The 12,107-nt window shown below is 43.9% G+C and overlaps 1 long non-coding RNA gene across 1 annotated transcript; it reads right to left on the bottom strand.

Annotated features, from left to right (window-relative positions):
* Nucleotides 1-4,212: 4,212 nt before the first annotated feature.
* LOC136759614 (uncharacterized) lies at nt 4,213-10,389 on the bottom strand. The gene is made up of 3 exons (XR_010820073.1): nt 10,106-10,389; nt 9,680-9,828; nt 4,213-4,429 (listed from the first exon to the last, which is right to left on the bottom strand). It is a non-coding gene; the product is annotated as an uncharacterized LOC136759614 (long non-coding RNA).
* Nucleotides 10,390-12,107: the final 1,718 nt, after the last annotated feature.

The following is a 12,107-nucleotide window of genomic DNA, read 5'->3' as shown; positions in this document are numbered from 1 at the left end:
AAAAGAGTGTGAAGCTTTCATGTGGAAATAATGACGGATTGAAAAGTTTCATTTTTAATTAGTTCGATCTCTACAGCAACTCTGTAGAATGGATTAATTAATAGGCAGCTAATCAGTAATAGAGTTCGAAGCAATTTGTTGAAATAAAAACATACAGATTTATTTTTTTAATTAAATCTTGTTAAAAAAAATAAAAGTATAAGAATCATTTATAAATTAAGCTGCCACTGAGGACATGGACTGAAACAAACAAATACTTTTTTTCCAGCATCATCGTGCGATGCTTAAAGTGATTTAGTTTCGTAAAGTTTAATTAAAAAATACATTAAAATGAAAACAAACTATTGAACTATTGGACTCCACAGTCCATATTAGCCACTCAAATTATGTCATATGAAAAGTTGTCTAAATTAGCTATAAAACCACCACAGAACATAAAGGGTCCCTGTTGGTTTCTTTCATGACTGTGATTAAATTCTGCATATATATCTATTATTCCACACCAGAATAACCTTTCAGGCATCGATTCTCTTCTCAAGACCATGGGAAAGCACTGAGTGATGAGTCCGTGTCCCCTGCATCCATCAATCACACCAGGCCACCACACCCCAACACAGCTCGGCACGTCGCTGTCGGCACGAAGAGCCTGGCTCGATAACCCTGCGATAACCCTACGATAACCCTGTGATAACCCTGCGCTCCGGGTTTGTACTTGTCAGCATGAAAGCCTCGGGCCGTACAGGAAGTGTTCAGATGACAAAAGAACATATCTTATTACACTCAGGCAGGATTTCATTAACATATGTACAGCAAAAAAGAAACGTTGACTACCTGAAGCGTTTTAAATATTTCCTCCTCTCGCTCTGGTCACCTGCAGTAAACTTTTTTGGAGTTGTTGTTGTCTGAGGTTTTCAGGGCTTTAGGAAATGGGCTGGAATTTGCCCCCGGAGATCATCCTTCAAACAAAAATGCAAAGTCCTCCACAAGCAGTAAGGAGTAGAAGAATGCAAAGGTAGTATTGAAACATGAATCCTGTGTATTATCTCGTTAATTAAAAAAGTATTAGGACTGGCTAAAAATAAATCACCTCCTGAATTCTTCCGTCATTTGATTGTCAGATTAATAATCACAGCAATAGAAAACCCTTCCAGGATTACCACGTGACCTCATTAACACTCGGATTCGGCCTCCGGGGCCCCACAGAATAAATCACACTACTCTGGGGGGGGCGATGTATAGAAATGTGCCTGCTGTAGTAGGATCATCAAATTAACTAAAATCATAGAATAGGCAATGTGAAAGAAAGTGTGTAAGTGTCATTATAGGGGGGGACATGAGTCACAATTACTCCAGGACTAGACCAGCTCCGCATTGTGATTTCTCTCCAGATGTATTATTTGTATGTTGCCTTTGTCATGTGACACCAGTGGGTGGCGGGGGGGACGGGGGGAACGCCGCAGAGACAGGAGGAGGTTGTGTGAATGTGTGTTGGCGTTTTCCAACGAGGCGGCGTGTTCCTCGTGCCTGCACCACGACACCCAGCGCGTGCAGAGCCATGTGCCCTCCGGCTCTGGGGGGGACGCTTCAGGACCCTTTACCTGCCCTCAGCTCCTCCGCCCCAGCCTCTTCCCCTGCAGCTCCAGTTGTCTCCTGCGGTTCTCCTGCTCTCGCCACTGGGCCTCCTCCTCACACTGAGCTCCGGCGGCTCCCATCGGCACAGCGCCTTCTCCTCAGTGCGCCTCATCTCCCTGCGTGGGGGAACAGAACGCAGCCTGAGGCCCAATGGAGCGAACATTTCTACTCTGTACTGGATTGGACTGGGCTGTAGGTGGCTGTCCGTCATTGTCCTGCATCCTCCGCTTACAGACAACTGAAGTGTAAGTAATGTTCTGGAGGCCAGTGAGTGTAATTTACAGCTGCATTTGGCACAACACTCAACACTGAGCCCAGTACCTATGTGCCTCTAATCTTCTGTGAACCTGTTCCTCCAACTCCTGTCATCCTCTCCTCCAGCTCTTGCAGCCTCCTCTCTTCCTCCTCCCGCCTCCCTCCTCTTGCGCTCCACTTCCAGGTGCCGTCTCTGTCCCGCTGTGCCCTCTGCTGGCTGCACTGCTCTCTGCACTGTTTGTGTATCCCCCCTGGACCCTGGGGGGTTCGCCTCATTAGCGAATCTGCCCTGATCAGCACTTACTGCAGACCCCCCCCCACAACACACACTCTGCCGGAAGGGCCAGGGAGACCCAGGGGCTTGAACTGGCTGTGATCTTTCCTCTGACATGAGTGCGGCAGGATCAGATGTCAAGAGCAAAAGTGTTTGTGATGCTCTTATTTGCTCGAAATAAAAAAATAATACACAAAAATTGGGGGGAGGGACAGAGCATTGTCCGGAGCAGACGCGTTAACAGGGTACAGAGGCGCACCACTCTCTTCTCCAGCAGACTTTTCTCATTTGCAGTCTTTATTGTGCTCAAGGGGGCTGGGCTCAATGTTGACTCTTCAATGGAAACTCAACCATCAAAACAAGGGAGAAGAGCAAGTGAGTGGGAGAGAGAGAGAGAGAGAGAGAGAGGGAGAGAGGGGGAGAAATGGTGGGCAGGATGGAGGCTGTGTAATGACACTTGGCAGGGAGAGAAGAGCGAGAGGGAGATAATATTTAGACAGGTTTTCTGAGGGAAGCTAGAAAATTCTAGTTCATGAATTCACAATCAGTCTATTGATTGAGGCTCTCAAACCACTCCTGAGAAACGACTGTTCAATTGTTGTTTCTGACAAGGCAAAATATTTACTCTGGAAGGAGAGCCACTGAAACAAAAGGAGCCGGAGACGACGGCAAGGACCTCGTTGAAATAACAGAGAGATGTTCACCTGAGGAATGCAAGAGAACCTGTTCAAATACCTGCGGTGAAAATAATGATATTCACACCGAGCCCAAAACATTTGAATGGTTGCAGTGTTTAGACTTCAAGGGGCACACGATGCTGGTGTCAAAGCAGGACTGCCAATGAACTGGAAATGATAAAAAGTGACGTTCAACAAAGGTGATCTCTCCCAAAAGGCATCAGGCTAGAAGCTAAGAGTGTATTTTTGCAGCTGAGGTCTTAAAGGAGGGTCTGGTTTCTCAGGGACGGCAAGATTATTATTATTAATGAACCAATTAAGCAAGTAATCAGTATTCTGAACCAGATGACAAAATAAATCTTCCCTGGTGTTCGGGCGTGTGTGTTTCTCTCCGACACATAAACCGCACTGTTTCCACTAGAGGAGAGAGAACTCGCCTCCAACGTTTTGTATGCTAATTTGGGATCCAACATATACAGTGACTGCAGCAAGAAGAGCTGGCCTCCTGCGCAGAGAGCCACTCTAGACCTGACGCTGTCCCACAATAAAAAACATATAAAAAGAAAACAATAAAAATAAAAAATAAAAATCGGCACACATAAGTCTCTGCTTTATGGGATATTCAGTTTAATATCCTTCAGGAGTCTTTATTTATTCTTGGAAGAAATCAAGAGATCCTGCTTCTCCATGCAGGTTCTTGGTTCATCCTCATTAATTTTAAAAATAGGTTTTACTGTGAGACAAATTGGGGCGTCAGGTTGTATTAAAAAATCGAATCCAAATTCCTTCTCTTGTACTCACGGAACATTACAGTCGACGACCAGGAGACTGTGCATTTATAATGGTTTTGTGATGAACTGAGCCCAAGAGAATCTTTACACAAAGCACAGACGGCAAAGGAAAAACCGCAGTACTGGCGGCTCAAGAAAACGTGGTTTTTACAAGAAGGAAAATGTGTTTTACAAGCAACAGAAGTCTTTAAATCACTGCTCGGATTCAGAGCCCGCTCATCTCGCACGTCAATCTGCACAGCGGCCCGTTTGCACAGACGTCTTCAGGATGATACCTGACAACGAATCGGGGGCACCGACTGCTCACTTTCAAACCTGTCAAAATGAAATCCTGCTGACTCCTGATTGTGTCGTGAGCCACAATTTCTAGGTCACCATTCCTGTCAAATATTAATCTCTATAAGACAGAAGTCAGGCTGTAGACAGGACACCCCAATACCCTTCTGTTTAGTAGCAAGATATTGCATATAAGACTTTCTATTGTGCTATAAGTGTATCACTGTGACACTCACCCCTGGCAAGAGGTCAGTGCTGTTAACGCAAACAAAGTGAATACAAATTACAAGCTCCTGACTATGTTTAATGAGCTGCAATCTGTGTCCATAGTTTACATGAGAAACAAACAATAAAGCAGTGGTGCAGTTTACGTATTTTTTCTTGCATTCATTTCCCGAATGCTGTAGAAGACTCAGTGAGGACTGGGACTCTTCTCCCCACCCACAGAGCCCTGCTTTCTCCACAGGGCACATTTCACACCTTCGCACACAGCTTCCTCCCACTCTTCATTGTGCTTTTTTAGGCTGAAAAGGAAAAATAGAAGAACTTTCACTGTAATTTAAATTTGAACACAAAATATTTTCACACAGTATTACAAACTACACAGGCTACACATTAGTTTAACCGTGCTAAAACCACTGGTTTATCTAATAACACTTCACCTTTATTGTTAGTTTTCTACAGTATACTTCAGTTTCCAAGGGACGTCCAGCACACAGACAAAACCCACATGTACACAGATCGCCTCGACCATTTGTTTAACCAGACTGAAACACAGAGTCTAGTCTGTACAACACAAAAGTAACCAAATAACAAAATAACCGAGTAACAGGATATGCTTATTTCCTTTACACAATCATTTTGGGCTTGTTACGAACTCCACTCAAATAAGGTTTATATTAAATATAATTTTCATACTGGATCTGAACCAGCTGCAATACTCAGGAAATTATATAATTGCACTTGAATCAAATAGCTGGGGACAAACACAGTAATAGCAGGGGAGAAATTCCTCAGGCAGCATGGGTTTACTTTCCTGCAGGGAAACAGCAAAATTTGCACACTAACTAAAACAACCTCATATGAGACAAGAAAAGACATACACACACACACATTTCTTCTCTCCTGACCAAAGCAATCAGTCTTTAAAACGCACTTAAACTTTTGGAGTGCGCTCTAAATTTAAGAGTAATTATCAAATGAAAACCCAAAGGAACCTCGTATGTCTGTATTATTAGTTTCATGGATATTTGAAGTCTTAAATAAAACCACATACGATCATTACATGCTGCACAGATGCTGACGCAGACATGCACGGGTGGGTTTGGGCTCCGGGGGCTTGTTCATTTCAATAGGACGATCATTACGGTACTTTCTCGGGAACCATCGCAAAATTGCCAACCACTGCGGCCCTGCAATACTGACAGCGTCTCCCCCGCTCGAAGTGTCCCAGTGGCGTCTCTAGACAGTATTTATTTTCTCTCAGTCCCCCTGAAAATGTTAAGATCAAAGAACTTTTAAGTGAGTGAACATTCAGGCTTTAGGACCAGCTTTTTTCCAGTTTTTTTAACGTACATCGCAAAACAAGTACATAAACAACAACCACCACCAAATACAGTCATAGTTACAATGATTCAAATATACCAAGAACAACAAGAAGAAAACACAGATGATGCTTTGACATTAATTAACGATCCTCTCCCTTCCCCCCTCGGTACTAATTCTATGGATTTTGTTCTGTCCGAGCCGGAGCCGCGGTCTCCCGAGGTTTGTCGCAGGTGGCAAGCGAATTCACGCGACGCTCACAGATTTCCAGAGCTGTGGTCAACCTGGCCGAATGCTCCAACCTCTGCACATTTGCCGCTATCATCTGAACGCACCAAACCGCTCCCCAAAGCATGAATCAGGGCCGGCACAGGTGCTGGTGGGAAGCGGCCCGAGCGTGACCTACTCCGTGTGCTCTGCGTGATGGAGTTATGGTAACCTGCTGAGCGCTGGCAGTGGCGGTGTGACACGAGAGTATTTGGATGCGAGGGCGGTGGGTGGGAGGCTGGAACGCTGGCTTTTCTTTGGCAGAGCCTGCTGTAAATCCTTTTGTAAACAGGGCAGCACACTCAAACTCAAACTTTCCTGCCCCAAGTGTTTCTTCAGCGCTGATCCTCTTCCAAGCTCTGGGCCGGAGTGCTCCTGGAACAACGAGCGAGAGGTCAGTGCATCTTTATCGTCTGTTTTAATGTCCACTCATTACGAAGTCAAGGGGAGATAAAGGGAGTTTGATTTCTTCTTCACTTATTTCCTGGCTCTGGCTCCTTCCTTCCCCCCGCTGCCCTACACAGGTGTGTGCGGTGCAGAGCAATGACACGCATGCCTGTGGCGTGGTAACCCAAGGCCATCTGAGCTGAGCTGACAGAGATACGAGGAGGGAGAGCGTCGGCAGCACAGCCCTTTACTGTGTTGACGGGACGAGGTCTGAACTGGATGAAATGCAGATGTCCGTGTTCTCCAAAATGGGACTGGGCCATTGAGGGAGTGTATAGAGAAACTGGATAATACTCAGGCCTGTTTTTATTATTGTTATTGTTATTGTTATTGTTATTATTATTATTATTATTATTATTATTATTATTATTATTATTATTATTATGAAGGAAAAATAAGCATTTTTTAATTGATCAATTGATCATTTTTAATTCTTTTAAGCATAACTTCTTTAAACAAATTGCCATATTTTAATATTCATCTCAGGTATCCCTCTTACCCAATTTGTTTCATGATTTTCATTATGGGTACCGTTTTCATATCGCAAAGAGATTATTCTTGAGTTTAGGGTTTAATTCTGCAGCAGATAATTACTCCTACAGTGCAGGGCACAATAAAGTCGTTTTGAGATATGTTATCTCACGCCAAGACAAACCGGGGAAGGAACCCTGATAATTTATTAACCAACTCAAAACAGCTGGAACAGATTAGTATCGTACAGGCACAGAATCGCAGTTTCCACAATAAAGTAACTTTTGAGTTTATTCCTTCAGGGAACAGATATATCATTGCTTTTCTGAACTGCTTAACGTTTAGAAAAAAAGCATCGCATTTTAAGTAACTGGGAGCTGGGAAGCTGCGCGGGTTGAAGTCTTTGTACTGCACTTTTACTGTTGCAGGTTTCGTTTTACCTCCTTATTACTCACAGATGTTTGTATTTTGCAGACCCTATAACCGAGAGGCACGCAGGAGCAGAAACTTTGCTAATTGCTCCTCATCAGCATGCAGACACGCTTTCATAGTTTGAAACGTGGCCGTGCCTTTCAAAATATTTGGCAGCAATTAAGTAGGCCCGATTAGCAACACAGAGCTACTTTGGTAGCGGTAGCAGCATACTGGCGTGTTAGTTGCTCTCACTGCCGCTCATCCACAGCGCACCTCTCCTCTCTAATGCTGTCGAAGCTGTCAGCCTTCAGGTTTAGCACGCGTGCGGCTCTAATGAGAGAGACGACGAACACAGCACAGGAACACTTCAGAGCATTGGCGTGCTCCGCCATCCCGGGAAGGATGCAAACAAGTTCCTGTTATAATCACAGAGCGCATGAATGGTATTGGACCCACTGCCCACAGATCAGGCCAGCTCTGGGCTGCTCGATGATTTTTCTGTTAGTCTGCAAAATAGTCTGTGGCACAAAACATCTCTCATTAGTCCAAGAAAAGTATTATATATGTATATTTTGTTGGTTATATTCTAAACTAGTTTAATGCAATCTTCAAACTGCTCAGTGTTTCAGAGCACATATCTAAATCCTTCTCTGCTTGGGTGGTAAAGATAGGTGCTGGTTTGTTAAAGTTGTTGCTGTGGAATCAATTGATGTACAGATCCAACAACTGTACACCGCAGCCAACCAGATCTGACCCTGCCATGAGTCACATGACACTCTGCATGACACCTTTAAAGGCTGATGCCATTAGCTGTTGTCTCCAGTGCATTTAGAGCATATTCATTCAACGGACGGAACAAAGTAGAGCTGTAATATAGACAAAAACGTAATATATTGTGAAAAGTGATGTTTCAATGAAAGAAGCATATGCAAATACATATATACAGTATATATATGTGTATCAGTCCTGCTCACTGTGTACCAGACTGTGGTGTACTCTCAGCACAAGGTGAAAATTGCACATTTATTTATGCCAATCCGGGAATTGAAAGGAAAAACCCTTACTGGCCGCCATTTCTGGCTCCTGAATCCACATAGATGCAGGACTTCTGATACTCCTTGGAAAAGAAGACAGAGAAATTGCTCTCATACTCGTACCTGGGCCCGGTGTTCGGGCCTCGCTGCTCCTGAGGCCTTCACTTTAAAACACACTTGGCGAAAATCATTCAGACCATCCACAGAACTGAGGCGTGAACCATGTGTATGTGTTATTTTATTCTTGTTTTCTCTACAGCGTGTTTGAATCATGTTTATTTATTCTGCGTATCAGATGTTTACAAAAAGACCTATATCTGTGTTTTATTGTGTGGATTAAGGTTAATTTCTGCATCCTGATTCCCGACCTATTATTGTCTTGCACTAAGAACCAGACCCCTCAGAGGTGTAGCGGGACCCTCCAGAGCATATCTGGTAGGTCTATGGAAACAAGCCCCTTTAAGGCACTGCACAGCGGTGTAAATAAAAAGACTGTGATCTTTTCCACCCGCCAGCTAGAAAAATAACTGGCTCAACTGGGACTTGTTTTACCTAGCTGTTGTTCAAAAACTCTCCGCTTAATTACTGCACAACACCGGCAGACATCCCAGCACTGAGGCTCTCGCTGCACAGATCAATACGTGGAGAACAACAGAGTACTGCGGCGGACCTTTAACTCAAACAACATGGCGCAGCGGCGCAGGGAGGGAGACGCATTTAATGACCCACAGAGACGCTCTACGTTGCTAAAAATAAAAGATTCAAGCTTAGCACTTTCTGTGTGTGTGTGTGTGTGGGGGGGGGTAGTGTTTCCCTAACATCATGACAATATTAAATATGGAAGAAAAAATAATTTTCCTTCCCTGTGGTTAATCTTGTCAGGGGAGAGAAGAAAAGTGGAAAATCTACAACACCGTTTTCACTCCAGCACACCTTGACCCAAGTCTGATATCTAACGCTTTTGTGTCAAACAGGAAATTTGTGTTTGAATATCACACATGTTAATGATTAATGCAGATGCTGGTAACAGTATCAGGATCTTACTAATACAGGAATTCATAGGATCACTACACAATCTTCTGCTTCTCAGGACATTTGGCCAAATTGTTCTGGAAGCATTTGTGCAATGAACATTTATCCCTAAATTACTATGAATTTCTTATCAGACAGAATCCAGATGGGAGAGGTCTCATCTGAAACACTTGGCCCACGTTTCTCATGACCTGTTGCCTTAAATAATATGCACTGAGGTCTCTAACTGCTTGACAGACATGAAATAAGAGCTTTACCTCCTGTAAACCAATCAAGAACAGCCACAGAGTACTGAAGACCTACTGCCTCTCGGACAATACTGACCATGGAGAGAGCAGGAGGAGAAAGACAGAGAGAGACAAGGAGGGAAAAGAGGAAGCATATTCTAATAAACCAGAGAAAATCTGGCAGAGCAAGCAGAAGTGAGCTGCCAGAGTCAAGTAAAAGTATTTAAATACACTGGCTTTGCTCATATGGTATAATTTATGGTTCTTTATTACTACGGTACTGTTAAACTGCTTTCAAATGTAAAATGAGGGAAGTGTATTCAACCCTTGGACCCACCTCTGCAAAATAAGTTGGAGTAGTTCAGCCGGCAGCTTGGGGCATCGATCCAACAAACCCGTCAGAAGGACCAAAACATGAGCTGCTGACACGAGCGGCCCACTCACTGTGACACATGCCCATCCCACGTCAGAAGGAAAGCATTGGAGCTGGGCAGAGCAACAACAACATTATTGATTGGAAAGAAAGAAATACATATAAAAAAAATTATGATCTAACATTGCTGGTGGATTGTGTAAAACGGCAACGTAATCTGGAAATAAATGACAACCAAGTAACTAGATGCAACTGGAATACATAAACTTTTAGAGAAAACCAACAAAAAGACTAAAACCTCCAGACTATTTTTCATGCAACGGGTTTTACAGGCTTCAAAGTGGGATACGACACAACAGAGCGAACAACGAAGAACAACGAGACACTTACGAGAGAGAGGGAGGAGGCGGATTTCACCGAGGCACTACGAGGCGTCGAGGGGGCAGAGGAGGAGAAGTTCAGCTGTGGGAGGGGCACAGACTGCTCAGCTCCACAGCCAGAGCAGCGTTCACTGGGGAAGTTAATAAGACACACAATCTCCAGAGCACAACACATGGCGGAGGCGTCGGCGGCAAAAGAACAGCATTCCGAGTGAAGGTGGTCCGAGAGGGTTGTTCTCAAAAGCACTCCCTGATCGTGTGACCTGCGGTAGGACGAGGGCGAGAATAATGGAGAGCTCCCTTCGTTCAGTGGGATCTGTGCTTTGGAGACACTGCGCACTGTTTGCTCAAGATGGCAGCGGTCCCGGGGACAATTGTGTGTGTTGTACTGAGAAACTGCCAGGACCCACGCAAAGCACAACAGTCGTTCTAAGGGCCCTCTGTCTGTTTTTGTTTTGTGTTTTCATTCCAATGCCGATAATGAGATAAGATTGTTTTGCCAATATGTGTACAGTGCTGACCTCCATAACATTTAATTACTGATATATATATATATATATATATATATATATATATATATATATTTATGTTTTTACAGTGGCTGATTTTATGGCTCCTCATTTTGTATGACGTTATTAAAGATACTCTCCATCGTCATATATCAGCCAAACAATCAAATGATCTGCATGACAAAAAAACACACAAACTACATATATAACAAGATCCTGTGTAAATCAAATACTGAATCATTTATCTTGGAAGCTGAGGTTGTTTCTATGGGTCTCTCAGCTCCTGGGTGTGACAATGTACAGGAGGCTGGAATGGCTCATCAGCAGATAAGACAAACCATCTCTGGCAAACCAACTACAAAACCCCCCACAGCTGCGAGGCCTGGGGTTTATGTGATATGAAAACAGACATTTAGGATTCAGCTCTATCTGTTATCACATTCCATTAGTCACCTTCGCGTCTGTGTGATGGGGAGGGTTGATAGGCTGCCACTGGTAACAGCTCGAGGCGTTCGAGGGAAGACAGCAACAGGAAATGTTAGCTTTTCTGAGTAAAAGTCATAATTGCCACCCAAGACAATCTGCATTAATCCATTCTAGCTCTCTCTTTCACACACACACACACACACACATAAAGTTCACACAAAAGGAATACCAAGCATTTCACGGTGTGTGAGGTAGTGTGGGCTGGGAAGATTAATTGGATTTGAAATTAAGCCAACAATTTTCCACTTCCAGTTGGCACACAGCACAGACTTTTTTAGCCCGGTCTGCACTGTAACACACCGGCATGGCATTTGGAATAAATATTTTCTTTCTGCCCCCATTGAAGTCCTAGAAATGATTTTGTTGTTTACCCTGAATTACAGCAGGCAGGAGAAACTGGGTTACGACAATGTGTCTCCGTTACGTTCAACTCAAATCCGTAAGACAAAGTGTACGCTGGAAATCAGGCACGAACAAGTAAAAACTAAATAATTAATTACATAGTGGTGACCCAGAGCCTTATATTTTACAGTTAAAAAAGCAAACCAAACCAGATTTAAAATATCTGGCTGCAATAAAAAAAACGCCGCCACCGGAGAACGGAGCCAAGAGCCACTGATCTGATTTCAGGCGGGGACCGTACGTCTGTCTAGCGTCCAACCTATATCTCCAAAGCTCTGCTCATATTTTAGAAACAACCCATCTTGTCTGTGTTCTCCACGGGATGGCGGTGCTTTCTGTGTCATAATGTTAATAGTCTAATTGGAGCGGCTCCAGTGAGACTCCCAGGTGGAGCCAACGGAGAACATGGGGCGCTCTGCCAGATGAAAGGTAAAGGGATAGCTCGAAAAACCCGTCACAGCTACTAATTCTGGTTCCTTCTACCTCTTGTCAAGTGCTGAGGTGCAGAGAGGAGACGTCAATTTCCACCGGTCCTGTTTTTTTTATTTTTTTTATGGATATCCATTCAAATAACCTCTGGGGGTGGGACAGAGACCCCAAACACCGCCACTCCCA

This window comes from Amia ocellicauda, chromosome 10, assembly GCF_036373705.1.
Source record: "Amia ocellicauda isolate fAmiCal2 chromosome 10, fAmiCal2.hap1, whole genome shotgun sequence".
NCBI lineage: Eukaryota > Metazoa > Chordata > Actinopteri > Amiiformes > Amiidae > Amia > Amia ocellicauda.
This window is presented reverse-complemented; position numbering and strand designations above follow the sequence as displayed.